The sequence below is a fragment of the Stenella coeruleoalba genome (assembly GCF_951394435.1).
Source record: "Stenella coeruleoalba genome assembly, contig: scaffold_296, whole genome shotgun sequence".
In the NCBI taxonomy this organism is placed as follows: Eukaryota; Metazoa; Chordata; class Mammalia; order Artiodactyla; family Delphinidae; genus Stenella; species Stenella coeruleoalba.
The window spans coordinates 68,137-94,995 of record NW_027646468.1 but is presented as its reverse complement, the minus strand read 5'-3'; the positions used below and the strand labels follow the sequence as shown (position 1 = coordinate 94,995).

The following is a 26,859-nucleotide window of genomic DNA, read 5'->3' as shown; positions in this document are numbered from 1 at the left end:
ATGGCCTGTCCTGCCTTTCTGGATTTTACACTTTTATCAGATGGCCCTTTTGACCGGGGGGAAGTGAGACTTCATTGTAGTGCAGATTTCCTTTGCAAGCTTGCTTGGTTGGCCGAAAAGGGCGTATGCGTTTTTTCCTGAATATATTCAGGAAAAAACGCATACGCCCTTTTTGGCCAAGTGCATCATTGTGGACGTTCTGCCTCTTTTCCTATGCTTTCAATGCAATTCCAGTCTACCTCCTGAAATCGGTTTCCTGCAATTCTGCCCCGCTTTCAAGTCCTCTTGGCAGCCTTACTTCAGTCTATTTTTGGACGATAGCTGTCATTTATAACTCTGCAGGTTTGTGAATTACAGTGCCCCTGAGCTCCTTTCTTCAACTCGCTTTCTTTTGAGCTGGCCGCAACACCGCAGGATGTCTTCAGGCCCTAATCTGGTTCTGGCACGGCACGCTGAGCCTTTGGTTAATTCCTCTTCCTGGTGGGAAATGAGAGTTATATTTGCCCATCCAGACACCTCCAGCTAGTCTTTCATTGGTTCTCGCTATTCCTGTTCATCTTCCACATAAATTGCAAACTGGGCCAAACAGGAAGTTAAAGGGACTGACTCTCCAAGTGGGGAGAGTGTTAGTAAAGCGTCTGGAATGTTGCACCCGAGTACCAGGGTACGAAAACTGAGACATATTTGAACACGTCTCCCGATCACATGGTTGATCATACTCTAGGTTCCACATGCATGTTTTAGATGAAGGAAGAATACCTTAAACCTGGGTAGTTGAAACCCGTGGAATGGGTACCATGCAATATGACTTCAAAGGGTCTTCATTTGCTCACCGAACCTCTCCAATCCTATCACTGCTGCGTTTATGCCCCTGTACACATGCTTGATTCTCTTTCGGAGACATAGCAATCCATAGGTTTTAAGATACTTACTAGTCAGGTGCATTCTTAGGCGTTTAATATGGGGTTTTGTGTCCATTTCGTTGAGTAAGGAGTAGCTCTTGTCTATTCCATATTTGGCTTAAGGAACTTTATCTGTGCTCATTTCAATCTCTGGTTTTATGCAGCACCCCAACTCACCTTTCCCCTTAAGCAAGCATAAGTTGGTTTTCTAAATTTGAGACCCTGTTCTGTTCTGTAATTCAGTTCCTGTGTAGCCAAGTTTACATTCCGTGTATTACTGATATCTTATGATGTTTCTTTTTCTGTGTGACTTATTTCAGTTAGAATCATCATACCTGAATCCACTCATTGTGCTGCTAAGGGCCTGATGACACAGATTTCATTGCTGCGTGATATTGCTTTGTAAGTAAATACCACAACTTCTTTATCCATTTTTCACTTTCTGCGATGTTGAACTTGTACTGTAAACGAGGTTCTTGTAAACAGAGCCGTTCCAAACTTTGGGGTGGCTGTGTCTTTTTGATTTTAATTTCCCTAAGCTATAGGACCATAAGTGGAAGTGCCCTAGGTTCTGTTGCTTTGTTTTTTAGATGTTTCAGGAAACACCATACACTTCTCCCGAGTGGTTGTTGGCAATTTACATCCCGCCCATCAGCATAACAAGGCTCCCAGTTCTCCATGGCCTGTCCTGCCTTTCTGGATTTTACACTTTTTTCAGATGGCCCTTTTGACCGGGGGGAAGTGAGACTTCATTGTAGTGCAGATTTCCTTTGCAAGCTTGCTTGGTTGGCCAAAAAGGGCGTATGCGTTTTTTCCTGAATATATTCAGGAAAAAACGCATACGCCCATTTTGGCCAAGTGCATCATTGTGGACGTTCTGCCTCTTTTCCTATGCTTTCAATGCAATTCCAGTCTACCTCCTGAAATCGGTTTCCTGCAATTCTGCCCCGCTTTCAAGTCCTCTTGGCAGCCTTACTTCAGTCTATTTTTGGACGATAGCTGTCATTTATAACTCTGCAGGTTTGTGAATTACAGTGCCCCTGAGCTCCTTTCTTCAACTCGCTTTCTTGTGAGCTGGCCGCAACACCGCAGGATGGCTTCAGGCCCTAATCTGGTTCCGGCACCGCACGCTGAGCCTTTGGTTAATTCCTCTTCCTGGTGGGAAATGAGAGTTAAATTTGCCCGTCCAGACACCTCCAGCTAGCCTCTCATTGGTTCTCGCTATTCCTGTTCATCTTCCGCAGAAATTGCAAACTGGGCCAAACAGGAGGTTAAAGGGACTGACTCTCCAAGTCGGGAGAGTGTTAATAAAGCGTCTGGAATGTTGAACCCGAGTACCAGGGGAGGAAAACTGAGACATATTTGAACACGTCTCCCGTTCACATGGTTGATCATACTCTGGGTTCCACATGCATGTTTTAGCTGAAGGAAGAATACCTTAAACCTGGAGAGTTGAGACCCGTGTAATGGGTACCATGCAATATGACTTCAAAGGGTCTTCATTTGCTCACCGAACCTCTCCAATCCTATCACTGCTGCGTTTATGCCCCTGTACACACGCTTGATTCTCTTTTGGAGACATAGCAATCCATAGGTTTTAAGATACTTACTAGTCAGGTACATTCTTAGGCGTTTAATATGGGGTTTTGAGTCCATTTCATTGAGCAAGGAGTAGCTCTAGTCTATTCCATATTTGGCTTAAGGAACTTTATCTGTGCTCATTTCAATCTCTGGTTTTATACAGCACCCCAACTCACCTTTCGCCTTAAGCAAGCATAAGTTGGTTTTCTAAATTTGAGACCCTCTTCTGTTTTGGAATGCAGTTCCTGTGTAGCCATGTTTACATTCCGTGTATTAGTGATATCTTATGATGTTTCTTTTTCTGTGTGACTTATTTCAGTTAGAATCATCATACCTGAATCCACTCATTGTGCTGCTAAGGGCCTGATGACACAGATTTCATTGCTGAGAGATATTGCTTTGTAAGTAAATACCACAACTTCTTTATCCATTTTTCACTTTCTGCGATGTTGAACTTGTACTGTAAACGAGGTTCTTGTAAACAGAGCCGTTCCAAACTTTGGGGTGGCTGTGTCTTTTTCATTTTAATTTCCTTAAGCTATAGGAGCATAAGTGGAAGTGCCCTAGGTTCTGTTGCTTTGTTTTTTAGTTGTTTCAGGAAACACCATACACTTCTCCCAAGTGGTTCTTGGCAATTTACATCCCACCCATCAGCATAACAAGGCTCCCAGTTCTCCATGGCCTGTCCTGCCTTTCTGGATTTTACACTTTTTTCAGATGGCCCTTTTGACCGGGGGGAAGTGAGACTTCATTGTAGTGCAGATTTCCTTTGCAAGCTTGCTTGTTTGGCCAAAAAGGGCGTATGCGTTTTTTCCTGAATATATTCAGGAAAAAACGCATACGCCATTTTTGGCCAAGTGCATCATTGTGGACGTTCTGCCTCTTTTCCTATGCTTTCAATGCAATTCCAGTCTACCTCCTGAAATCGGTTTCCTGCAATTCTGCCCCGCTTTCAAGTCCTCTTGGCAGCCTTACTTCAGTCTATTTTTGGACGATAGCTGTCATTTATAACTCTGCAGGTTTGTGAATTACAGTGCCCCTGAGCTCCTTTCTTCAACTCGCTTTCTTGTGACCTGGCCACAACACCGCAGGATGGCTTCAGGCCCTAATCTGGTTCCGGCCCGGCATGCTGAGCCTTTGGTTAATTCCTCTTCCTGGTGGGAAATGAGAGTTGAATTTGCCCGTCCAGACACCTCCAGCTAGCCTCTCATTGGTTCTCGCTATTCCTGTTCATCTTCCGCAGAAATTGCAAACTGGGCCAAACAGGAGGTTAAAGGGACTGACTCTCCAAGTCGGGAGAGTGTTAGTAAAGCGTCTGGAATGTTGCACCCGAGTACCAGGGGAGGAAAACTGAGACATATTTGAACACGTCTCCCGTTCACATGGTTGATCATACTCTGGGTTCCACATGCATGTTTTAGCTGAAGGAAGAATACCTTAAACCTGGAGAGTTGAGACCCGTGTAATGGGTACCATGCAATATGACTTCAAAGGGTCTTCATTTGCTCACCGAACCTCTCCAATCCTATCACTGCTTCGTTTATGCCCCTGTACACACGCTTGATTCTCTTTTGGAGACATAGCAATCCATAGGTTTTAAGATACTTACTAGTCAGGTACATTCTTAGGCGTTTAATATGGGGTTTTGAGTCCATTTCGTTGAGCAAGGAGTAGCTCTTGTCTATTCCATATTTGGCTTAAGGAACTTTATCTGTGCTCATTTCAATCTCTGGTTTTATGCAGCACCCCAACTCACCTTTCCCCTTAAGCAAGCATAAGTTGGTTTTCTAAATTTGAGACCCTGTTCTGTTCTGTAATTCAGTTCCTGTGTAGCCAAGTTTACATTCCGTGTATTAGTGATATCTTATGATGTTTCTTTTTCTGTGTGACTTATTTCAGTTAGAATCATCATACCTGAATCCACTCATTGTGCTGCTAAGGGCCTGATGACACAGATTTCATTGCTGAGTGATATTGCTTTGTAAGTAAATACCACAACTTCTTTATCCATTTTTCACTTTCTGCGATGTTGAACTTGTACTGTAAACGAGGTTCTTGTAAACAGAGCCGTTCCAAACTTTGGGGTGGCTGTGTCTTTTTCATTTTAATTTCCCTAAGCTATAGGACCATAAGTGGAAGTGCCCTAGGTTCTGTTGCTTTGTTTTTTAGATGTTTCAGGAAACACCATACACTTCTCCCGAGTGGTTGTTGGCAAATTACATCCCGCCCATCAGCATAACAAGGCTCCCAGTTCTCCATGGCCTGTCCTGCCTTTCTGGATTTTACACTTTTTTCAGATGGCCCTTTTGACCGGGGGGAAGTGAGACTTCATTGTAGTGCAGATTTCCTTTGCAAGCTTGCTTGGTTGGCCAAAAAGGGCGTATGCGTTTTTTCCTGAATATATTCAGGAAAAAACGCATACGCCCTTTTTGGCCAAGTGCATCATTGTGGACGTTCTGCCTCTTTTCCTATGCTTTCAATGCAATTCCAGTCTACCTCCTGAAATCGGTTTCCTGCAATTCTGCCCCGCTTTCAAGTCCTCTTGGCAGCCTTACTTCAGTCTATTTTTGGACGATAGCTGTCATTTATAACTCTGCAGGTTTGTGAATTACAGTGCCCCTGAGCTCCTTTCTTCAACTCGCTTTCTTGTGACCTGGCCGCAACACCGCAGGATGGCTTCAGGCCCTAACCTGGTTCCGGCACGGCACGCTGAGCCTTTGGTTAATTCCTCTTCCTGGTGGGAAATGAGAGTTAAATTTGCCCGTCCAGACTCCTACAGGTAATCTCTCATTGGTTCTCGCTATTCCTGTTCATCTTCCGCAGAAATTGCAAACTGGGCCAAACAGGAGGTTAAAGGGACTGACTCTCCAAGTCGGGAGAGTGTTACTAAAGCGTCTGGAATGTTGCACCCGAGTACAAGGGGAGGAAAACTGAGACATATTTGAACACGTCTCCCGTTCACATGGTTGATCATACTCTGGGTTCCACATGCATGTTTTAGCTGAAGGAAGAATACCTTAAACCTGGAGAGTTAAGACCCGTGTAATGGGTACCATGCAGTATGATTTCAAAGGGTCTTCATTTGCTCACCGAACCTCTCCAATCCTATCACTGCTGCGTTTATGCCCCTGTACACATGCTTGATTCTCTTTCGGAGACATGGCAATCCATAGGTTTTAAGATACTTACTAGTCAGGTACATTCTTAGGCGTTTAATATGCGGTGTTGAGTCCATTTCGTTGAGCAAGGAGTAGCTCTTGTCTATTCCATATTTGGCTTAAGGAACTTTATCTGTGCTCATTTCAATCTCTGGTTTTATGCAGCACCCCAATTCACCTTTCCCCTTAAGCAAGCATAAGTTGGTTTTCTAAATTTGAGACCCTGTTCTGTTCTGTAATTCAGTTCCTGTGTAGCCAAGTTTCCATTCCGTGTATTACTGATATCTTATGATGTTTCTTTTTCTGTGTGACTTATTTCAGTTAGAATCATCATACCTGAATCCACTCATTGTGCTGCTAAGGGTCTGATGACATAGATTTCATTGCTGAGTGATATTGCTTTGTAAGTGAATACCACAACTTCTTTATCCATTTTTCACTTTCTGCGATGTTGAACTTGTACTGTAAACGAGGTTCTTGTAAACAGAGCCGTTCCAAACTTTGGGGTGGCTGTGTCTTTTTGATTTTAATTTCCCTAAGCTATAGGACCATAAGTGGAAGTGCCCTAGGCTCTGTTGCTTTGTTTTTTAGATGTTTCAGGAAACACCATACACTTCTCCCGAGTGGTTGTTGGCAATTTACATCCCGCCCATCAGCATAACAAGGCTCCCAGTTCTCCATGGCCTGTCCTGCCTTTCTGGATTTTACACTTTTTTCAGATGGCCCTTTTGACCGGGGGGAAGTGAGACTTCATTGTAGTGCAGATTTCCTTTGCAAGCTTGCTTGGTTGGCCAAAAAGGGCGTATGCGTTTTTTCCTGAATATATTCAGGAAAAAACGCATACGCCCTTTTTGGCCAAGTGCATCATTGTGGACGTTCTGCCTCTTTTCCTATGCTTTCAATGCAATTCCAGTCTACCTCCTGAAATCAGTTTCCTGCAATTCTGCCCCGCTTTCAAGTCCTCTTGGCAGCCTTACTTCAGTATATTTTTGGACGATAGCTGTCATTTATAACTCTGCAGGTTTGTGAATTACAGTGCCCCTGAGCTCCTTTCTTCAACTCGCTTTCTTTTGAGCTGGCCGCAACACCGCAGGATGGCTTCAGGCCCTAATCTGGTTCCGGTACGGCACGCTGAGCCTTTGGTTATTTCCTCTTCCTGGTGGGAAATGAGAGTTAAATTTGCCCGTCCAGACATCTCCAGCTAGCCTCTCATTGGTTCTCGCTATTCCTGTTCATCTTCCGCAGAAATTGCAAACTGGGCCAAACAGGAGGTTAAAGGCGCTGACTCTCCAAGTGGGGAGAGTGTTAGTAAAGCGTCTGGAATATTGTACCCGAGTACCAGGGTACGAAAACTGAGACATATTTGAACAGGTCTCCCGATCACATGGTTGATCATACTCTAGGTTCCACATGCATGTTTTAGTTGAAGGAAGAATACCTAAAACCTGGGTAGTTGAAACCCGTGTAAAGGGTACCATGCAGTATGATTTCAAAGGGTCTTCATTTGCTCACCGAACCTCTCCAATCCTATCACTGCTGCGTTTATGCCCCTGTACACATGCTTGATTCTCTTTCGGAGACATGGCAATCCATAGGTTTTAAGATACTTACTAGTCAGGTACATTCTTAGGCGTTTAATATGCGGTGTTGAGTCCATTTCGTTGAGCAAGGAGTAGCTCTTGTCTATTCCATATTTGGCTTAAGGAACTTTATCTGTGCTCATTTCAATCTCTGGTTTTATGCAGCACCCCAATTCACCTTTCCCCTTAAGCAAGCATAAGTTGGTTTTCTAAATTTGAGACCCTGTTCTGTTCTGTAATTCAGTTCCTGTGTAGCCAAGTTTCCATTCCGTGTATTACTGATATCTTATGATGTTTCTTTTTCTGTGTGACTTATTTCAGTTAGAATCATCATACCTGAATCCACTCATTGTGCTGCTAAGGGCCTGATGACATAGATTTCATTGCTGAGTGATATTGCTTTGTAAGTGAATACCACAACTTCTTTATCCATTTTTCACTTTCTGCGATGTTGAACTTGTACTGTAAACGAGGTTCTTGTAAACAGAGCCGTTCGAAACTTTGGGGTGGCTGTGTCTTTTTGATTTTAATTTCCCTAAGCTATAGGACCATAAGTGGAAGTGCCCTAGGCTCTGTTGCTTTGTTTTTTAGATGTTTCAGGAAACACCATACACTTCTCCCGAGTGGTTGTTGGCAATTTACATCCCGCCCATCAGCATAACAAGGCTCCCAGTTCTCCATGGCCTGTCCTGCCTTTCTGGATTTTACACTTTTTTCAGATGGCCCTTTTGACCGGGGGGAAGTGAGACTTCATTGTAGTGCAGATTTCCTTTGCAAGCTTGCTTGGTTGGCCAAAAAGGGCGTATGCGTTTTTTCCTGAATATATTCAGGAAAAAACGCATACGCCCTTTTTGGCCAAGTGCATCATTGTGGACGTTCGGCCTCTTTTCCTATGCTTTCAATGCAATTCCAGTCTACCTCCTGAAATCGGTTTCCTGCAATTCTGCCCCGCTTTCAAGTCCTCTTGGCAGCCTTACTTCAGTCTATTTTTGGACGATAGCTGTCATTTATAACTCTGCAGGTTTGTGAATTACAGTGCCCCTGAGCTCCTTTCTTCAACTCGCTTTCTTTTGAGCTGGCCGCAACACCGCAGGATGGCTTCAGGCCCTAATCTGGTTCCGGCACGGCACGCTGAGCCTTTGGTTAATTCCTCTTCCTGGTGGGAAATGAGAGTTAAATTTGCCCGTCCAGACACCTCCAGCTAGCCTCTCATTGGTTCTCGCTATTCCTGTTCATCTTCCGCAGAAATTGCAAACTGGGCCAAACAGGAGGTTAAAGGCGCTGACTCTCCAAGTGGGGAGAGTGTTAGTAAAGCGTCTGGAATGTTGCACCCGAGTACCAGGGGAGGAAAACTGAGACATATTTGAACTCGTCTCCCGTTCACATGGTTGATAATACTTGGGTTCCACATGCATGTTTTAGCTGAATGAAGAATACCTAAAACCTGGGTAGTTGAAACCCGTGGAATGGGTACCATGCAATATGACTTCAAAGGGTCTTCATTTGCTCACCGAACCTCTCCAATCCTATCACTGCTGCGTTTCTGCCCCTGTACACATGCTTGATTCTCTTTCGGAGACATAGCAATCCATAGGTTTTAAGATACTTACTAGTCAGGTACATTCTTAGGCGTTTAATATGCGGTGTTGAGTCCATTTCGTTGAGCAAGGAGTAGCTCTTGTCTATTCCATATTTGGCTTAAGGAACTTTATCTGTGCTCATTTCAATCTCTGGTTTTATGCAGCACCCCAACTCACCTTTCCCCTTAAGCAAGCATAAGTTGGTTTTCGAAATTTGAGACCCTGTTCTGTTCTGTAATTCAGTTCCTGTGTAGCCAAGTTTACATTCCGTGTATTACTGATATCTTATGATGTTTCTTTTTCTGTGTGACTTATTTCAGTTAGAATCATCATACCTGAATCCACTCATTGTGCTGCTAAGGGCCTGATGACACAGATTTCATTGCTGAGTGATATTGCTTTTTAAGTAAATACCACAACTTCTTTATCCATTTTTCACTTTCTGCGATGTTGAACTTGTACTGTAAAAGAGGTTCTTGTAAACAGAGCTGTTCCAAACTTTGGGGTGGCTGTGTCTTTTTGATTTTAAATTCCCTAAGCTATAGGACCATAAGTGGAAGTGCCCTAGGCTCTGTTGCTTTGTTTTTTAGATGTTTCAGGAAACACCATACACTTCTCCCGAGTGGTTGTTGGCAATTTACATCCCGCCCATCAGCATAACAAGGCTCCCAGTTCTCCATGGCCTGTCCTGCCTTTCTGGATTTTACACTTTTTTCAGATGGCCCTTTTGACCGGGGGGAAGTGAGACTTCATTGTAGTGCAGATTTCCTTTGCAAGCTTGCTTGGATGGCAAAAAAGGGCGTATGCGTTTTTTCCTGAATATATTCAGGAAAAAACGCATACGCCCTTTTTGGCCAAGTGCATCATTGTGGACGTTCTGCCTCTTTTCCTATGCTTTCAATGCAATTCCAGTCTACCTCCTGAAATCGGTTTCCTGCAATTCTGCCCCGTTTTCAAGTCCTCTTGGCAGCCTTACTTCAGTCTATTTTTGGACGATAGCTGTCATTTATAACTCTGCAGGTTTGTGAATTACAGTGCCCCTGAGCTCCTTTCTTCAACTTGCTTTCTTGTGAGCTGGCCGCAACACCGCATGATGGCTTCAGGCCCTAATCTGGTTCCGGCACGGCACGCTGAGCCTTTGGTTAATTCCTCTTCCTGGTGGGAAATGAGAGTTAAATGTGCCCGTCCAGACACCTCCAGCTAGTCTCTCATTGGTTGTCGCTATTCCTGTTCATCTTCCGCAGAAATTGCAAACTGGGCCAAACAGGAGGTTAAAGGGACTGACTCTCCAAGTCGGGAGAGTGTTGGTAAAGCGTCTGGAATATTGCACCCGAGTACCAGGGTACGAAAACTGAGACATATTTGAACATGTCTCCCGATCACATGGTTGATCATACTCTAGGTTCCACATGCATGTTTTAGCTGAAGGAAGAATACCTTAAACCTGGGTAGTTGAAACCCGTGGAATGGGTACCATGCAATATGACTTCAAAGGGTCTTCATTTGCTCACCGAACCTCTCCAATCCTATCACTGCTGCGTTTATGCCCCTGTACACATGCTTGATTCTCTTTTGGAGACATAGCAATCCATAGGTTTTAATATACTTACTAGTCAGGTACATTCTTAGGCGTTTAATATGCGGTGTTGAGTCCATTTCGTTGAGCAAGGAGTAGCTCTTGTTTATTCCATATTTGGCTTAAGGAACTTTATCTGTGCTCATTTCAATCTCTGGTTTTATGCAGCACCCCAACTCACCTTTCCCCTTAAGCAAGCATAAGTTGGTTTTCTAAATTTGAGACCCAGTTCTGTTTTGGAATGCAGTTCCTGTGTAGCCAAGTTTACATTCCGTGTATTAGTGATATCTTATGATGTTTCTTTTTCTGTGTGACTTATTTCAGTTAGAATCATCGTACCTGAATCCACTCATTGTGCTGCTAAGGGCCTGATGACATAGATTTCATTGCTGAGTGATATTGCTTTGTAAGTAAATACCACAACTTCTTTATCCATTTTTCACTTTCTGCGATGTTGAACTTGTACTGTAAACGAGGTTCTTGTAAACAGAGCCGTTCCAAACTTTGGGGTGGCTGTGTCTTTTTGATTTTAATTTCCCTAAGCTATAGGACCATAAGTTGGAAGTGCCCTAGGCTCTGTTGCTTTGTTTTTAAGATGTTTCAGGAAACACCATACACTTCTCCTGAGTGTCTTTTGGCAATTTACATCCCGCCCATCAGCATAACAAGGCTCCCAGTTCTCAATGGCCTGTTGCCTTTCTGGATTTTACACTTTTTTCAGATGGCCTTTTGACCGGGGGGAAGTGAGACTTCATTGTAGTGCAGATTTCCTTTGGAAGCTTGCTTGGTTGGCCAAAAAGGGCGTATGCGTTTTTTCCTGAATATATTCAGGAAAAAACGCATATGCCCTTTTTGGCCAAGTGCATCATTGTGGACGTTCTGCCTCTTTTCCTATGCTTTCAATGCAATTCCAGTCTACCTCCTGAAATCGGTTTCCTGCAATTCTGCCCCGCTTTCAAGTCCTCTTGGCAGCCTTACTTCAGTCTATTTTTGGACGATAGCTGTCATTTATAACTCTGCAGGTTTGTGAATTACAGTGCCCCTGAGCTCCTTTCTTCAACTCGCTTTCTTGTGAGCTGGCCGCAACACCGCAGGATGGCTTCAGGCCCTAATCTGGTTCCGGCCCGGCATGCTGAGCCTTTGGTTAATTCCTCTTCCTGGTGGGAAATGAGAGTTAAATTTGCCCGTCCAGACACCTCCAGCTAGCCTCTCATTGGTTCTCGCTATTCCTGTTCATCTTCCGCAGAAATTGCAAACTGGGCCAAACAGGAGGTTAAAGGGACTGACTCTCCAAGTCGGGAGAGTGTTAGTAAAGCGTCTGGAATGTTGCACCCGAGTACCAGGGGAGGAAAACTGAGATATATTTGAACACGTCTCCCGTTCACATGGTTGGTCATACTCTGGGTTCCACATGCATGTTTTAGCTGAAGGAAGAATACCTTAAACCTGGAGAGTTGAGACCCGTGGAATGGGTACCATGAAATATGACTTCAAAGGGTCTTCATATGCTCACCGAACCTCTCCAATCCTATCACTGCTGCGTTTATGCCCCTGTACACATGCTTGATTCTCTTTCGGAGACATAGCAATCCATAGGTTTTAAGATACTTACTAGTCAGGTACATTCTTAGGCATTTAATATGGGGTGTTGAGTCCATTTCGTTGAGCAAGGAGTAGCTCTTGTCTATTCCATATTTGGCTTAAGGAACTTTATCTGTGCTCATTTCAATCTCTGGTTTTATGCAGCACCCCAACTCTCCTTTACCCTTAAGCAAGCATAAGTTGGTTTTCTAAATTTGAGACCCTGTTCTGTTCTGTAATTCAGTTCCTGTGTAGCCAAGTTTCCATTCTGTGTATTACTGATATCTTATGATGTTTCTTTTTCTGTGTGACTTATTTCAGTTAGAATCATCATACCTGAATCCACTCATTGTGCTGCTAAGGGCCTGATGACACAGATTTCATTGCTGAGTGATATTGCTTTGTAAGTAAATACCACAACTTCTTTATCCATTTTTCACTTTCTGCGATGTTGAACTTGTACTGTAAACGAGGTTCTTGTAAACAGAGCCGATCCAAACTTTGGGGTGGCTGCGTCTTTTTGATTTTAATTTCCCTAAGCTATAGGACCATAAGTGGCAGTGCCCTAGGCTCTGTTGCTTTGTTTTTTAGATGTTTCAGGAAACACCATACACTTCTCCCGAGTGGTTGTTGGCAATTTACATCCCGCCCATCAACATAAGAAGGCTCCCAGTTCTCCATGGCCTGTCCTGCCTTTCTGGATTTTACACTTTTTTCAGATGGCCCTTTTGACCGGGGGGAAGTGAGACTTCATTGTAGTGCAGATTTCCTTTGCAACCTTGCTTGGTTGGCCAAAAAGGGCGTATGCGTTTTTTCCTGAATATATTCAGGAAAAAACGCATACGCCCTTTTTGGCCAAGTGCATCATTGTGGACGTTCTGCCTCTTTTCCTATGCTTTCAATGCAATTCCAGTCTACCTCCTGAAATCGGTTTCCTGCAATTCTGCCCTGCTTTCAAGTCCTCTTGGCAGCCTTACTTCAGTCTATTTTTGGACGATAGCTGTCATTTATAACTCTGCAGGTTTGTGAATTACAGTGCCCCTGAGCTCCTTTCTTCAACTCGCTTTCTTTTGAGCTGGCCGCAACACCGCAGGATGGCTTCAGGCCCTAATCTGATTCCGGTACGGCATGCTGAGCCTTTGGTTATTTCCTCTTCCTGGTGGGAAATGAGAGTTAAATTTGCCCGTCCAGACACCTCCAGCTAGTCTCTCATTGGTTCTCGCTATTCCTGTTCATCTTCCGCAGAAATTGCAAACTGGGCCAAATAGGAGGTTAAAGGGACTGACTCTCCAAGTCGGGAGAGTGTTAGTAAAGCGTCTGGAATGTTGCACCCGAGTACCAGGGTACGAAAACTGAGACATATTTGAACACGTCTCCCGATCACATGGTTGATCATACTCTAGGTTCCACATGCATGTTTTAGCTGAAGGAAGAATACCTTAAACCTGGGTAGGTGAAACCCGTGGAATGGGTACCATGCAATATGACTTCAAAGGGTCTTTATTTGCTCACCGAACCTCTCCAATCCTATCACTGCTGCGTTTATGCCCCTGTACACATGCTTGATTCTCTTTCGGAGACATAGCAATCCACAGGTTTTAAGATACTTACTAGTCAGGTACATTCTTAGGCGTTTAATATGCGGTGTTGAGTCCATTTCGTTGAGCAAGGAGTAGCTCTTGTCTATTCCATATTTGGCTTAAGGAACTTTATCTGTGCTCATTTCAATCTCTGGTTTTATGCAGCACCCCAACTCACCTTTCCCCTTAAGCAAGCATAAGTTGGTTTTCTAAATTAGAGACCCTGTTCTGTTCTGTAATTCAGTTCCTGTGTAGCCAAGTTTCCATTCCGTGTATTACTGATATCTTATGATGTTTCTTTTTCTGTGTGACTTATTTCAGTTAGAATCATCATACCTGAATCCACTCATTGTGCTGCTAAGGGCCTGATGACATAGATTTCATTGCTGAGTGATATTGCTTTGTAAGTGAATACCACAACTTCTTTATCCATTTTTCACTTTCTGCGATGTTGAACTTGTACTGTAAACGAGGTTATTGTAAACAGAGCCGTTCCAAACTTTGGGGTGGCTGTGTCTTTTTGATTTTAATTTCCCTAAGCTATAGGACCATAAGTGGAAGTGTCCTAGGTTCTGTTGCTTTGTTTTTTAGATGTTTCAGGAAACACCATACACTTCTCCCGAGTGGTTGTTGGCAATTTACATCCCGCCCATCAGCATAACAAGACTCCCAGTTCTCCATGGCCTGTCCTGCCTTTCTGGATTTTACACTTTTTTCAGATGGCCCTTTTGACCGGGGGGAAGTGAGACTTCATTGTAGTGCAGATTTCCTTTGTAAGCTTGCTTGGTTGGCCATAAAGGGCGTATGCGTTTTTTCCTGAATATATTCAGGAAAAAACGCATACGCCCTTTTTGGCCAAGTGCATCATTGTGGACGTTCTGCCTCTTTTCCTATGCTTTCAATGCAATTCCAGTCTACCTCCTGAAATCGGTTTCCTGCAATTCTGCCCCGCTTTCAAGTCCTCTTGGCAGCCTTACTTCAGTCTATTTTTGGACGATAGCTGTCATTTATAACTCTGCAGGTTTGTGAATTACAGTGCCCCTGAGCTCCTTTCTTCAAGTCGCTTTCTTTTGAGCTGGCCGCAACACCGCAGGATGGCTTCAGGCCCTAATCTGGTTCCGGCACGGCATGCTGAGCCTCTGGTTATTTCCTCTTCCTGGTGGGAAATGAGAGTTAAATTTGCCCGTCCAGACACCTCCAGCTAGCCTCTCATTGGTTCTCGGTATTCCTGTTCATCTTCCGCAGAAATTGCAAACTGGGCCAAACAGGAGGTTAAAGGGACTGACTCTCCAAGTCGGGAGAGTGTTAGTAAAGCGTCTGGAATGTTGCACCCGAGTACCAGGGGAGGAAAACTGAGATATATTTGAACACGTCTCCCGTTCACATGGTTGGTCATACTCTGGGTTCCACATGCATGTTTTAGCTGAAGGAAGAATACCTTAAACCTGGAGAGTTGAGACCCGTGGAATGGGTACCATGAAATATGACTTCAAAGGGTCTTCATATGCTCACCGAACCTCTCCAATCCTATCACTGCTGCGTTTATGCCCCTGTACACATGCTTGATTCTCTTTCGGAGACATAGCAATCCATAGGTTTTAAGATACTTACTAGTCAGGTACATTCTTAGGCATTTAATATGGGGTGTTGAGTCCATTTCGTTGAGCAAGGAGTAGCTCTTGTCTATTCCATATTTGGCTTAAGGAACTTTATCTGTGCTCATTTCAATCTCTGGTTTTATGCAGCACCCCAACTCTCCTTTACCCTTAAGCAAGCATAAGTTGGTTTTCTAAATTTGAGACCCTGTTCTGTTCTGTAATTCAGTTCCTGTGTAGCCAAGTTTCCATTCTGTGTATTACTGATATCTTATGATGTTTCTTTTTCTGTGTGACTTATTTCAGTTAGAATCATCATACCTGAATCCACTCATTGTGCTGCTAAGGGCCTGATGACACAGATTTCATTGCTGAGTGATATTGCTTTGTAAGTAAATACCACAACTTCTTTATCCATTTTTCACTTTCTGCGATGTTGAACTTGTACTGTAAACGAGGTTCTTGTAAACAGAGCCGATCCAAACTTTGGGGTGGCTGTGTCTTTTTGATTTTAATTTCCCTAAGCTATAGGACCATAAGTGGCAGTGCCCTAGGCTCTGTTGCTTTGTTTTTTAGATGTTTCAGGAAACACCATACACTTCTCCCGAGTGGTTGTTGGCAATTTACATCCCGCCCATCAACATAAGAAGGCTCCCAGTTCTCCATGGCCTGTCCTGCCTTTCTGGATTTTACACTTTTTTCAGATGGCCCTTTTGACCGGGGGGAAGTGAGACTTCATTGTAGTGCAGATTTCCTTTGCAACCTTGCTTGGTTGGCCAAAAAGGGCGTATGCGTTTTTTCCTGAATATATTCAGGAAAAAACGCATACGCCCTTTTTGGCCAAGTGCATCATTGTGGACGTTCTGCCTCTTTTCCTATGCTTTCAATGCAATTCCAGTCTACCTCCTGAAATCGGTTTCCTGCAATTCTGCCCTGCTTTCAAGTCCTCTTGGCAGCCTTACTTCAGTCTATTTTTGGACGATAGCTGTCATTTATAACTCTGCAGGTTTGTGAATTACAGTGCCCCTGAGCTCCTTTCTTCAACTCGCTTTCTTTTGAGCTGGCCGCAACACCGCAGGATGGCTTCAGGCCCTAATCTGATTCCGGTACGGCACGCTGAGCCTTTGGTTATTTCCTCTTCCTGGTGGGAAATGAGAGTTAAATTTGCCCGTCCAGACACCTCCAGCTAGTCTCTCATTGGTTCTCGCTATTCCTGTTCATCTTCCGCAGAAATTGCAAACTGGGCCAAATAGGAGGTTAAAGGGACTGACTCTCCAAGTCGGGAGAGTGTTAGTAAAGCGTCTGGAATGTTGCACCCGAGTACCAGGGTACGAAAACTGAGACATATTTGAACACGTCTCCCGATCACATGGTTGATCATACTCTAGGTTCCACATGCATGTTTTAGCTGAAGGAAGAATACCTTAAACCTGGGTAGGTGAAACCCGTGGAATGGGTACCATGCAATATGACTTCAAAGGGTCTTTATTTGCTCACCGAACCTCTCCAATCCTATCACTGCTGCGTTTATGCCCCTGTACACATGCTTGATTCTCTTTCGGAGACATAGCAATCCACAGGTTTTAAGATACTTACTAGTCAGGTACATTCTTAGGCGTTTAATATGCGGTGTTGAGTCCATTTCGTTGAGCAAGGAGTAGCTCTTGTCTATTCCATATTTGGCTTAAGGAACTTTATCTGTGCTCATTTCAATCTCTGGTTTTATGCAGCACCCCAACTCACCTTTCCCCTTAAGCAAGCATAAGTTGGTTTTCTAAATTAGAGACCCTGTTCTGTTCTGTAATTCAGTTCCTGTGTAGCCAAGTTTCCATTCCGTGTATTACTGATATCTTATGATGTTTCTTTTTCTGTGTGACTTATTTCAGTTAGAATCATCATACCTGAATCCACTCATTGTGCTGCTAAGGGCCTGATGACATAGATTTCATTGCTGAGTGATATTGCTTTGTAAGTGAATACCACAACTTCTTTATCCATTTTTCACTTTCTGCGATGTTGAACTTGTACTGTAAACGAGGTTATTGTAAACAGAGCCGTTCCAAACTTTGGGGTGGCTGTGTCTTTTTGATTTTAATTTCCCTAAGCTATAGGACCATAAGTGGAAGTGTCCTAGGTTCTGTTGCTTTGTTTTTTAGATGTTTCAGGAAACACCATACACTTCTCCCGAGTGGTTGTTGGCAATTTACATCCCGCCCATCAGCATAACAAGACTCCCAGTTCTCCATGGCCTGTCCTGCCTTTCTGGATTTTACACTTTTTTCAGATGGCCCTTTTGACCGGGGGGAAGTGAGACTTCATTGTAGTGCAGATTTCCTTTGTAAGCTTGCTTGGTTGGCCATAAAGGGCGTATGCGTTTTTTCCTGAATATATTCAGGAAAAAACGCATACGCCCTTTTTGGCCAAGTGCATCATTGTGGACGTTCTGCCTCTTTTCCTATGCTTTCAATGCAATTCCAGTCTACCTCCTGAAATCGGTTTCCTGCAATTCTGCCCCGCTTTCAAGTCCTCTTGGCAGCCTTACTTCAGTCTATTTTTGGACGATAGCTGTCATTTATAACTCTGCAGGTTTGTGAATTACAGTGCCCCTGAGCTCCTTTCTTCAAGTCGCTTTCTTTTGAGCTGGCCGCAACACCGCAGGATGGCTTCAGGCCCTAATCTGGTTCCGGCACGGCATGCTGAGCCTCTGGTTATTTCCTCTTCCTGGTGGGAAATGAGAGTTAAATTTGCCCGTCCAGACACCTCCAGCTAGTCTCTCATTGGTTCTCGCTATTCCTGTTCATCTTCTGCAGAAATTGCAAACTGGGCCAAACAGGAGGTTAAAGGCGCTGACTCTCCAAGTGGGGAGAGTGTTAGTAAAGCGTCTGGAATGTTGCACCCGAGTACCAGGGGAGGAAAACTGAGACATATTTGAACACGTCTCCCGATCTCACGGTTGATCATACTCTGGGTTCCACATGCATGTTTTAGCTGAAGGAAGAATACCTTAAACCTGGAGAGTTGAAACCCGTGGAATGGGTACCATGCAATATGACTTCAAAGGGTCTTCATTTGCTCACCGAACCTCTCTAATCCTATCACTGCTGCGTTTATGCCCCTGTACACATGCTTGATTCTCTTTCGGAGACATAGCAATCCCTAGGTTTTAAGATACTTACTAGTCAGGTACATTCTTAGGCGTTTAATATGCGGTGTTGAGTCCATTTCTTTGAGCAAGGAGTAGCTCTTGTCTATTCCATATTTGGCTTAAGGAACTTTATCTGTGCTCATTTCAATCTCTGGTTTTATGCAGCACCCCAACTCACCTTTCCCCTTAAGCAAGCATAAGTTGGTTTTCTAAATTTGAGACCCTGTTCTGTTCTGTAATTCAGTTCCTGTGTAGCCAAGTTTACATTCCGTGTATTACTGATATCTTATGATGTTTCTTTTTCTGTGTGACTTATTTCAGTTAGAATCATCATACCTGAATCCACTCATTGTGCTGCTAAGGGCCTGATGACACAGATTTCATTGCTGAGTGATATTGCTTTGTAAGTAAATACCACAACTTCTTTATCCATTTTTCACTTTCTGCGATGTTGAACTTGTACTGTAAACGAGGTTCTTGTAAACAGAGCCATTCGAAACTTTGGGGTGGCTGTGTCTTTTTGATTTTAAATTCCCTAAGCTATAGGACCATAAGTGGAAATGCCCTAGGCTCTGTTGCTTTGTTTTTTAGATGTTTCAGGAAACACCATACACTTCTCCCGAGTGGTTGTTGGCAATTTACATCCCGCCCATCAGCATAACAAGGCTCCCAGTTCTCCATGGCCTGTCCTGCCTTTCTGGATTTTACACTTTTTTCAGATGGCCCTTTTGACCGGGGGGAAGTGAGACTTCATTGTAGTGCAGATTTCCTTTGCAAGCTTGCTTGGTTGGCCAAAAAGGGCGTATGCGTTTTTTCCTGAATATATTCAGAAAAAACGCATACGCCCTTTTTGGCCAAGTGCATCATTGTGGACGTTCTGCCTCTTTTCCTATGCTTTCAATGCAATTCCAGTCTACCTCCTGAAATCGGTTTCCTGCAATTCTGCCCCGCTTTCAAGTCCTCTTGGCAGCCTTACTTCAGTCTATTTTTGGACGATAGCTGTCATTTATAACTCTGCAGGTTTGTGAATTACAGTGCCCCTGAGCTCCTTTCTTCAACTCGCTTTCTTGTGACCTGGCCGCAACACCGCAGGATGGCTTCAGGCCCTAATCTGGTTCCGACCCGGCATGCTGAGCCTTTGGTTAATTCCTCTTCCTGGTGGGAAATGAGAGTTAAATTTGCCCGTCCAGACACCTCCAGCTAGCCTCTCATTGGTTCTCGCTATTCCTGTTCATCTTCCGCAGAAATTGCAAACTGGGCCAAACAGGAGGTTAAAGGCGCTGACTCTCCAAGTCGGGAGAGTGTTAGTAAAGCGTCTGGAATGTTGCACCCGAGTACCAGGGGAGGAAAACTGAGACATATTTGAACACGTCTCCCCATCACATGGTTGATCATACTCTGGGTTCCACATGCATGTTTTAGCTGAAGGAAGAATACCTAAAACCTGGGTAGTTGAAACCCGTGGAATGGGTACCATGCAATATGACTTCAAAGGGTCTTCATTTGCTCACCGAACCTCTCCAATCCTATCACTGCTGCGTTTATGCCCCTGTACACATGCTTGATTCTCTTTCGGAGACATAGCAATCCATAGGTTTTAAGATACTTACTAGTCAGGTACATTCTTAGGCGTTTAATATGCGGTGTTGAGTCCATTTCGTTGAGCAAGGAGTAGCTCTTGTCTATTCCATATTTGGCTTAAGGAACTTTATCTGTGCTCATTTCAATCTCTGGTTTTATGCAGCACCCCAACTCACCTTTACCCTTAAGCAAGCATAACTTGGTTTTCTAAATTTGAGACCCTGTTCTGTTCTGTAATTCAGTTCCTGTGTAGCCAAGTTTCCATTCCGTGTATTACTGATATCTTATGATGTTTCTTTTTCTGTGTGACTTATTTCAGTTAGAATCATCATACCTGAATCCACTCATTGTGCTGCTACGGGCCTGATGACATAGATTTCATTGCTGAGTGATACTGCATTGTAAGTGAATACCACAACTTCTTTATCCATTTTTCACTTTCTGCGATGTTGAACTTGTACTGTAAACGAGGTTCTTGTAAACAGAGCCGTTCCAAACTTTGGGGTGGCTGTGTCTTTTTGATTTTAATTTCCCTAAGCTATAGGACCATAAGTGGAAGTGCCCTAGGCTCTGTTGCTTTGTTTTTTAGATGTTTCAGGAAACACCATACACTTCTCCCAAGTGTCTGTTGGCAATTTACATCCCGCCCATCAGCATAACAAGGCTCCCAGTTCTCCATGGCCTGTCCTGCCTTTCTGGATTTTACACTTTTTTCAGATGGCCCTTTTGACCAGGGGGAAGTGAGACTTCATTGTAGTGCAGATTTCCTTTGCAAGCTTGCGTGGTTGGCCAAAAAGGGCGTATGCGTTTTTTCCTGAATATATTCAGGAAAAAACGCATACGCCCTTTTTGGCCAAGTGCATCATTGTGGACGTTCTGCCTCTTTTCCTATGCTTTCAATGCAATTCCAGTCTACCTCCTGAAATCGGTTTCCTGCAATTCTGCCCCGCTTTCAAGTCCTCTTGGCAGCCTTACTTCAGTCTATTTCTGGACGATAGCTGTCATTTATAACTCTGCAGGTTTGTGAATTACAGTGCCCCTGAGCTCCTTTCTTCAACTCGCTTTCTTGTGACCTGGCCGCAACACCGCAGGATGGCTTCAGGCCCTAATCTGGTTCCGGCCCGGCATTCTGAGCCTTTGGTTAATTCCTCTTCCTGGTGGGAAATGAGAGTTAAATTTGCCCGTCCAGACACCTCCAGCTAGCCTCTCATTGGTTCTCGGTATTCCTGTTCATCTTCCGCAGAAATTGCAAACTGGGCCAAACAGGAGGTTAAAGGGACTGACTCTCCAAGTCGGGAGAGTGTTAGTAAAGCGTCTGGAATGTTGCACCCGAGTACCAGGGGAGGAAAACTGAGACATATTTGAACACGTCTCCCGTTCACATGGTTGATCATACTCTGGGTTCCACATGCATGTTTTAGCTGAAGGAAGAATACCTTAAACCTGGAGAGTTGAGACCCGTGTAATGGGTACCATGCAATATGACTTCAAAGGGTCTTCATTTGCTCACTGAACATCTCCAATCCTATCACTGCTGCGTTTATGCCCCTGTACACATGCTTGATTCTCTTTCGGAGAGATAGCAATCCCTAGGTTTTAAGATACTTACTAGTCAGGTACATTCTTAGGCGTTTAATATGCGGTGTTGAGTCCATTTCTTTGAGCAAGGAGTAGCTCTTGTCTATTCCATATTTGGCTTAAGGAACTTTATCTGTGCTCATTTCAATCTCTGGTTTTATGCAGCACCCCAACTCACCTTTCCCCTTAAGCAAGCATAAGTTGGTTTTCTAAGTTTGAGACCCTGTTCTGTTCTGTAATTCAGTTCCTGTGTAGCCAAGTTTACATTCCGTGTATTACTGATATCTTATGATGTTTCTTTTTCTGTGTGACTTATTTCAGTTAGATTCATCATACCTGAATCCACTCATTGTGCTGCTAAGGGCCTGATGACACAGATTTCATTGCTGCGTGATATTGTTTTGTAAGTAAATACCACAACTTCTTTATCCATTTTTCACTTTCTGCGATGTTGAACTTGTACTGTAAACGAGGTTCTTGTAAACAGAGCCGTTCGAAACTTTGGGGTGGCTGTGTCTTTTTGATTTTAAATTCCCTAAGCTATAGGACCATAAGTGGAAGAGCCCTAGGCTCTCTTGCTTTGTTTTTTAGATGTTTCAGGAAACACCATACACTTCTCCCGAGTGTTTGTTGGCAATTTACATCCCGCCCTTCAGCATAACAAGGCTCCCAGTTCTCCATGGCCTGTCCTGCCTTTCTGGATTTTACCCTTTTTTCAGATGGCCCTTTTGACCGGGGGGAAGTGAGACTTCATTGTAGTGCAGATTTCCTTTGCAAGCTTGCTTGGTTGGCCAAAAAGGGCGTATGCGTTTTTTCCTGAATATATTCAGGAAAAAACGCATACGCCCTTTTTGGCCAAGTGCATCATTGTGGACGTTCTGCCTCTTTTCCTATGCTTTCAATGCAATTCCAGTCTACCTCCTGAAATCGGTTTCCTGCAATTCTGCCCCGCTTTCAAGTCCTCTTGGCAGCCTTACTTCAGTCTATTTCTGGACGATAGCTGTCATTTATAACTCTGCAGGTTTGTGAATTACAGTGCCCCTGAGCTCCTTTCTTCAACTCGCTTTCTTGTGACCTGGCCGCAACACCGCAGGATGGCTTCAGGCCCTAATCTGGTTCCGGCCCGGCATTCTGAGCCTTTGGTTAATTCCTCTTCCTGGTGGGAAATGAGAGTTAAATTTGCCCGTCCAGACACCTCCAGCTAGCCTCTCATTGGTTCTCGCTATTCCTGTTCATCTTCCGCAGAAATTGCAAACTGGGCCAAACAGGAGGTTAAAGGCACTGACTCTCCAAGTCGGGAGAGTGTTAGTAAAGCGTCTGGAATGTTGCACCCGAGTACCAGGGGTGGAAAACTGAGACATATTTGAACACGTCTCCCGTTCACATGGTTGATCATACTCTGGGTTCCACATGCATGTTTTAGCTGAAGGAAGAATACCTTAAACCTGGAGAGTTGAGACCCGTGTAATGGGTACCATGCAATATGACTTCAAAGGGTCTTCATTTGCTCACTGAACATCTCCAATCCTATCACTGCTGCGTTTATGCCCCTGTACACATGCTTGATTCTCTTTCGGAGAGATAGCAATCCCTAGGTTTTAAGATACTTACTAGTCAGGTACATTCTTAGGCGTTTAATATGCGGTGTTGAGTCCATTTCTTTGAGCAAGGAGTAGCTCTTGTCTATTCCATATTTGGCTTAAGGAACTTTATCTGTGCTCATTTCAATCTCTGGTTTTATGCAGCACCCCAACTCACCTTTCCCCTTAAGCAAGCATAAGTTGGTTTTCTAAGTTTGAGACCCTATTCTGTTCTGTAATTCAGTTCCTGTGTAGCCAAGTTTACATTCCGTGTATTACTGATATCTTATGATGTTTCTTTTTCTGTGTGACTTATTTCAGTTAGAATCATCATACCTGAATCCACTCATTGTGCTGCTAAGGGCCTGATGACACAGATTTCATTGCTGCGTGATATTGCTTTGTAAGTAAATACCACAACTTCTTTATCCATTTTTCACTTTCTGCGATGTTGAACTTGTACTGTAAACGAGGTTCTTGTAAACAGAGCCGTTCGAAACTTTGGGGTGGCTGTGTCTTTTTGATTTTAAATTCCCTAAGCTATAGGACCATAAGTGGAAGAGCCCTAGGCTCTCTTGCTTTGTTTTTTAGATGTTTCAGGAAACACCATACACTTCTCCCGAGTGTTTGTTGGCAATTTACATCCCGCCCTTCAGCATAACAAGGCTCCCAGTTCTCCATGGCCTGTCCTGCCTTTCTGGATTTTACCCGTTTTTCAGATGGCCCTTTTGACCGGGGGGAAGTGAGACTTCATTGTAGTGCAGATTTCCTTTGCAAGCTTGCTTGGTTGGCCAAAAAGGGCGTATGCGTTTTTTCCTGAATATATTCAGGAAAAAACGCATACGCCCTTTTTGGCCAAGTGCATCATTGTGGACGTTCTGCCTCTTTTCCTATGCTTTCAATGCAATTCCAGTCTACCTCCTGAAATCGGTTTCCTGCAATTCTGCCCCGCTTTCAAGTCCTCTTGGCAGCCTTACTTCAGTCTATTTTTGGACGATAGCTGTCATTTATAACTCTGCAGGTTTGTGAATTACAGTGTCCCTGAGCTCCTTTCTTCAACTCGCTTTCTTGTGACCTGGCCGCAACACCGCAGGATGGCTTCAGGCCGTAATCTGTTTCCGGCCCTGCATGCTGAGCCTTTGGTTAATTCCTCTTCCTGGTGGGAAATGAGTGTTAAATTTGCCCGTCCAGACACCTGCAGCTAGCCTCTCATTGGTTCTCGCTATTCCTGTTCATCTTCCGCAGAAATTGCAAACTGGGCCAAACAGGAGGTTAAAGGCGCTGACTCTCCAAGTGGGGAGAGTGTTAGTAAAGCGTCTGGAATGTTGCACCTGAGTACCAGGGGAGGAAAACTGAGACATATTTGAACACGTCTCCCGATCACATGGTTGATCATACTCTGGGTTCCACATGCATGTTTTAGCTGAAGGAAGAATACCTAAAACCTGGGTAGTTGAAACCCGTGGAATGGGTACCATGCAATATGACTTCAAAGGGTCTTCATTTGCTCACCGAACCTCTCCAATCCTATCACTGCTGCGTTTATGCCCCTGTACACATGCTTGATTCTCTTTCGGAGACATAGCAATCTATAGGTTTTAAGATACTTACTAGTCAGGTACATTCTTAGGCGTTTAATATGCGGTGTTGAGTCCATTTCGTTGAGCAAGGAGTAGCTCTTGTCTATTCCATATTTGGCTTAAGGAACTTTATCTGTGCTCATTTCAATCTCTGGTTTTATGCAGCACCCCAACTCACCTTTCCCCTTAAGCAAGCATAAGTTGGTTTTCTGAATTTGAGACCCTGTTCTGTTCTGTAATTCAGTTCCTGTGTAGCCAAGTTTACATTCCGTGTATTACTGATATCTTATGATGTTTCTTTTTCTGTGTGACTTATTTCAGTTAGAATCATCATACCTGAATCCACTCATTGTGCTGCTACGGGCCTGAGGACATAGATTTCATTGCTGAGTGATACTGCATTGTAAGTGAATACCACAACTTCTTTATCCATTTTTCACTTTCTGCGATGTTGAACTTGTACTGTAAACGAGGTTCTTGTAAACAGAGCCGTTCCAAACTTTGGGGTGGCTGTGTCTTTTTGATTTTAATTTCCCTAAGCTATAGGACCATAAGTGGAAGTGCCCTAGGCTCTGTTGCTTTGTTTTTTAGATGTTTCAGGAAACACCATACACTTCTCAGGAGTGTCTGTTGGCAATTTACATCCCGCCCATCAGCATAACAAGGCTCCCAGTTCTCCATGGCATGTCCTGCCTTTCTGGATTTTACACTTTTTTCAGATGGCCCTTTTGACCAGGGGGAAGTGAGACTTCATTGTAGTGCAGATTTCCTTTGCAAGCTTGCTTGGTTGGCCAAAAAGGGCGTATGCGTTTTTTCCTGAATATATTCAGGAAAAAACGCATACGCCCTTTTTGGCCAAGTGCATCATTGTGGACGTTCTGCCTCTTTTCCTATGCTTTCAATGCAATTCCAGTCTACCTCCTGAAATCGGTTTCCTGCAATTCTGCCCCACTTTCAAGTCCTCTTGGCAGCCTTACTTCAGTCTATTTTTGGATGATAGCTGTCATTTATAACTCTGCAGGTTTGTGAATTACAGTGCCCCTGAGCTCCTTTCTTCAACTCGCTTTCTTGTGACCTGGCCGCAACACCGCAGGATGGCTTCAGGCCCTAATCTGGTTCTGGCCCGGCATTCTGAGCCTTTGGTTAATTCCTCTTCCTGGTGGGAAATGAGAGTTAAATTTGCCCGTCCAGACACCTCCAGCTAGCCTCTCATTGGTTCTCACTATTCCTGTTCATCTTCCGCAGAAATTGCAAACTGGGCCAAACAGGAGGTTAAAGGGACTGACTCTCCAAGTGGGGAGAGTGTTAGTAAAGCGTCTGGAATGTTGCACCCGAGTACCAGGGAAGGAAAACTGAGACATATTTGAACACGTCTCCAATTCACATGGTTGATCATACTCTGGGTTCCACATGCATGTTTTAGCTGAAGGAAGAATACCTTAAACCTGGAGAGTTGAGACCCGTGGAATGGGTACCATGCAATATGACTTCAAAGGGTCTTCATTTGTTCACCGAACCTCTCCAATCCTATCACTGCTGCGTTTATGCCCCTGTACACACGCTTGATTCTCTTTTGGAGACATAGCAATCCATAGGTTTTAAGATACTTACTAGTCAGGTACATTCTTAGGCGTTTAATATGGGGTTTTGAGTCCATTTCGTTGAGCAAGGAGTAGCTCTTGTCTATTCCATATTTGGCTTAAGGAACTTTATCTGTGCTCATTTCAATCTCTGGTTTTATGCAGCACCCCAACTCACCTTTCCCCTTAAGCAAGCATAAGTTGGTTTTCTAAATTTGAGAACCTGTTCTGTTCTGTAATTCAGTTCCTGTGTAGCCAAGTTTACATTCCGTGTATTACTGATATCTTATGATGTTTCTTTTTCTGTGTGACTTATTTCAGTTAGAATCATCATACCTGAATCCACTCATTGTGCTGCTACGGGCCTGATGACATAGATTTCATTGCTGAGTGATACTGCATTGTAAGTGAATACCACAACTTCTTTATCCATTTTTCACTTTCTGCGATGTTGAACTTGTACTGTAAACGAGGTTCTTGTAAACAGAGCCGTTCCAAACTTTGGGGTGGCTGTGTCTTTTTGATTTTAATTTCCCTAAGCTATAGGACCATAAGTGGAAGTGCCCTAGGCTCTGTTGCTTTGTTTTTTAGATGTTTCAGGAAACACCATACACTTCTCCCAAGTGTCTGTTGGCAATTTACATCCCGCCCATCAGCATAACAAGGCTCCCAGTTCTCCATG

At 43.9% G+C, this 26,859-nt stretch overlaps 1 long non-coding RNA gene across 5 annotated transcripts in view; it reads left to right on the top strand.

Annotated features, from left to right (window-relative positions):
- Window positions 1-26,859, top strand: part of LOC307181087 — a 305,406-nt gene that overhangs the window by 222,378 nt on the left and 56,169 nt on the right. For 3 of the 5 annotated variants that reach the window (XR_013825860.1, XR_013825861.1, XR_013825863.1), the window contains one exon: window positions 9,122-9,207. This is a non-coding gene — a long non-coding RNA (uncharacterized lncRNA). Of the gene's footprint in view, window positions 1-1,222; window positions 1,305-9,121; window positions 9,208-23,342; window positions 23,421-26,859 lie in introns of all 5 variants that reach the window. The other 2 variants (XR_013825862.1, XR_013825864.1) reach the window with 2 other exon arrangements.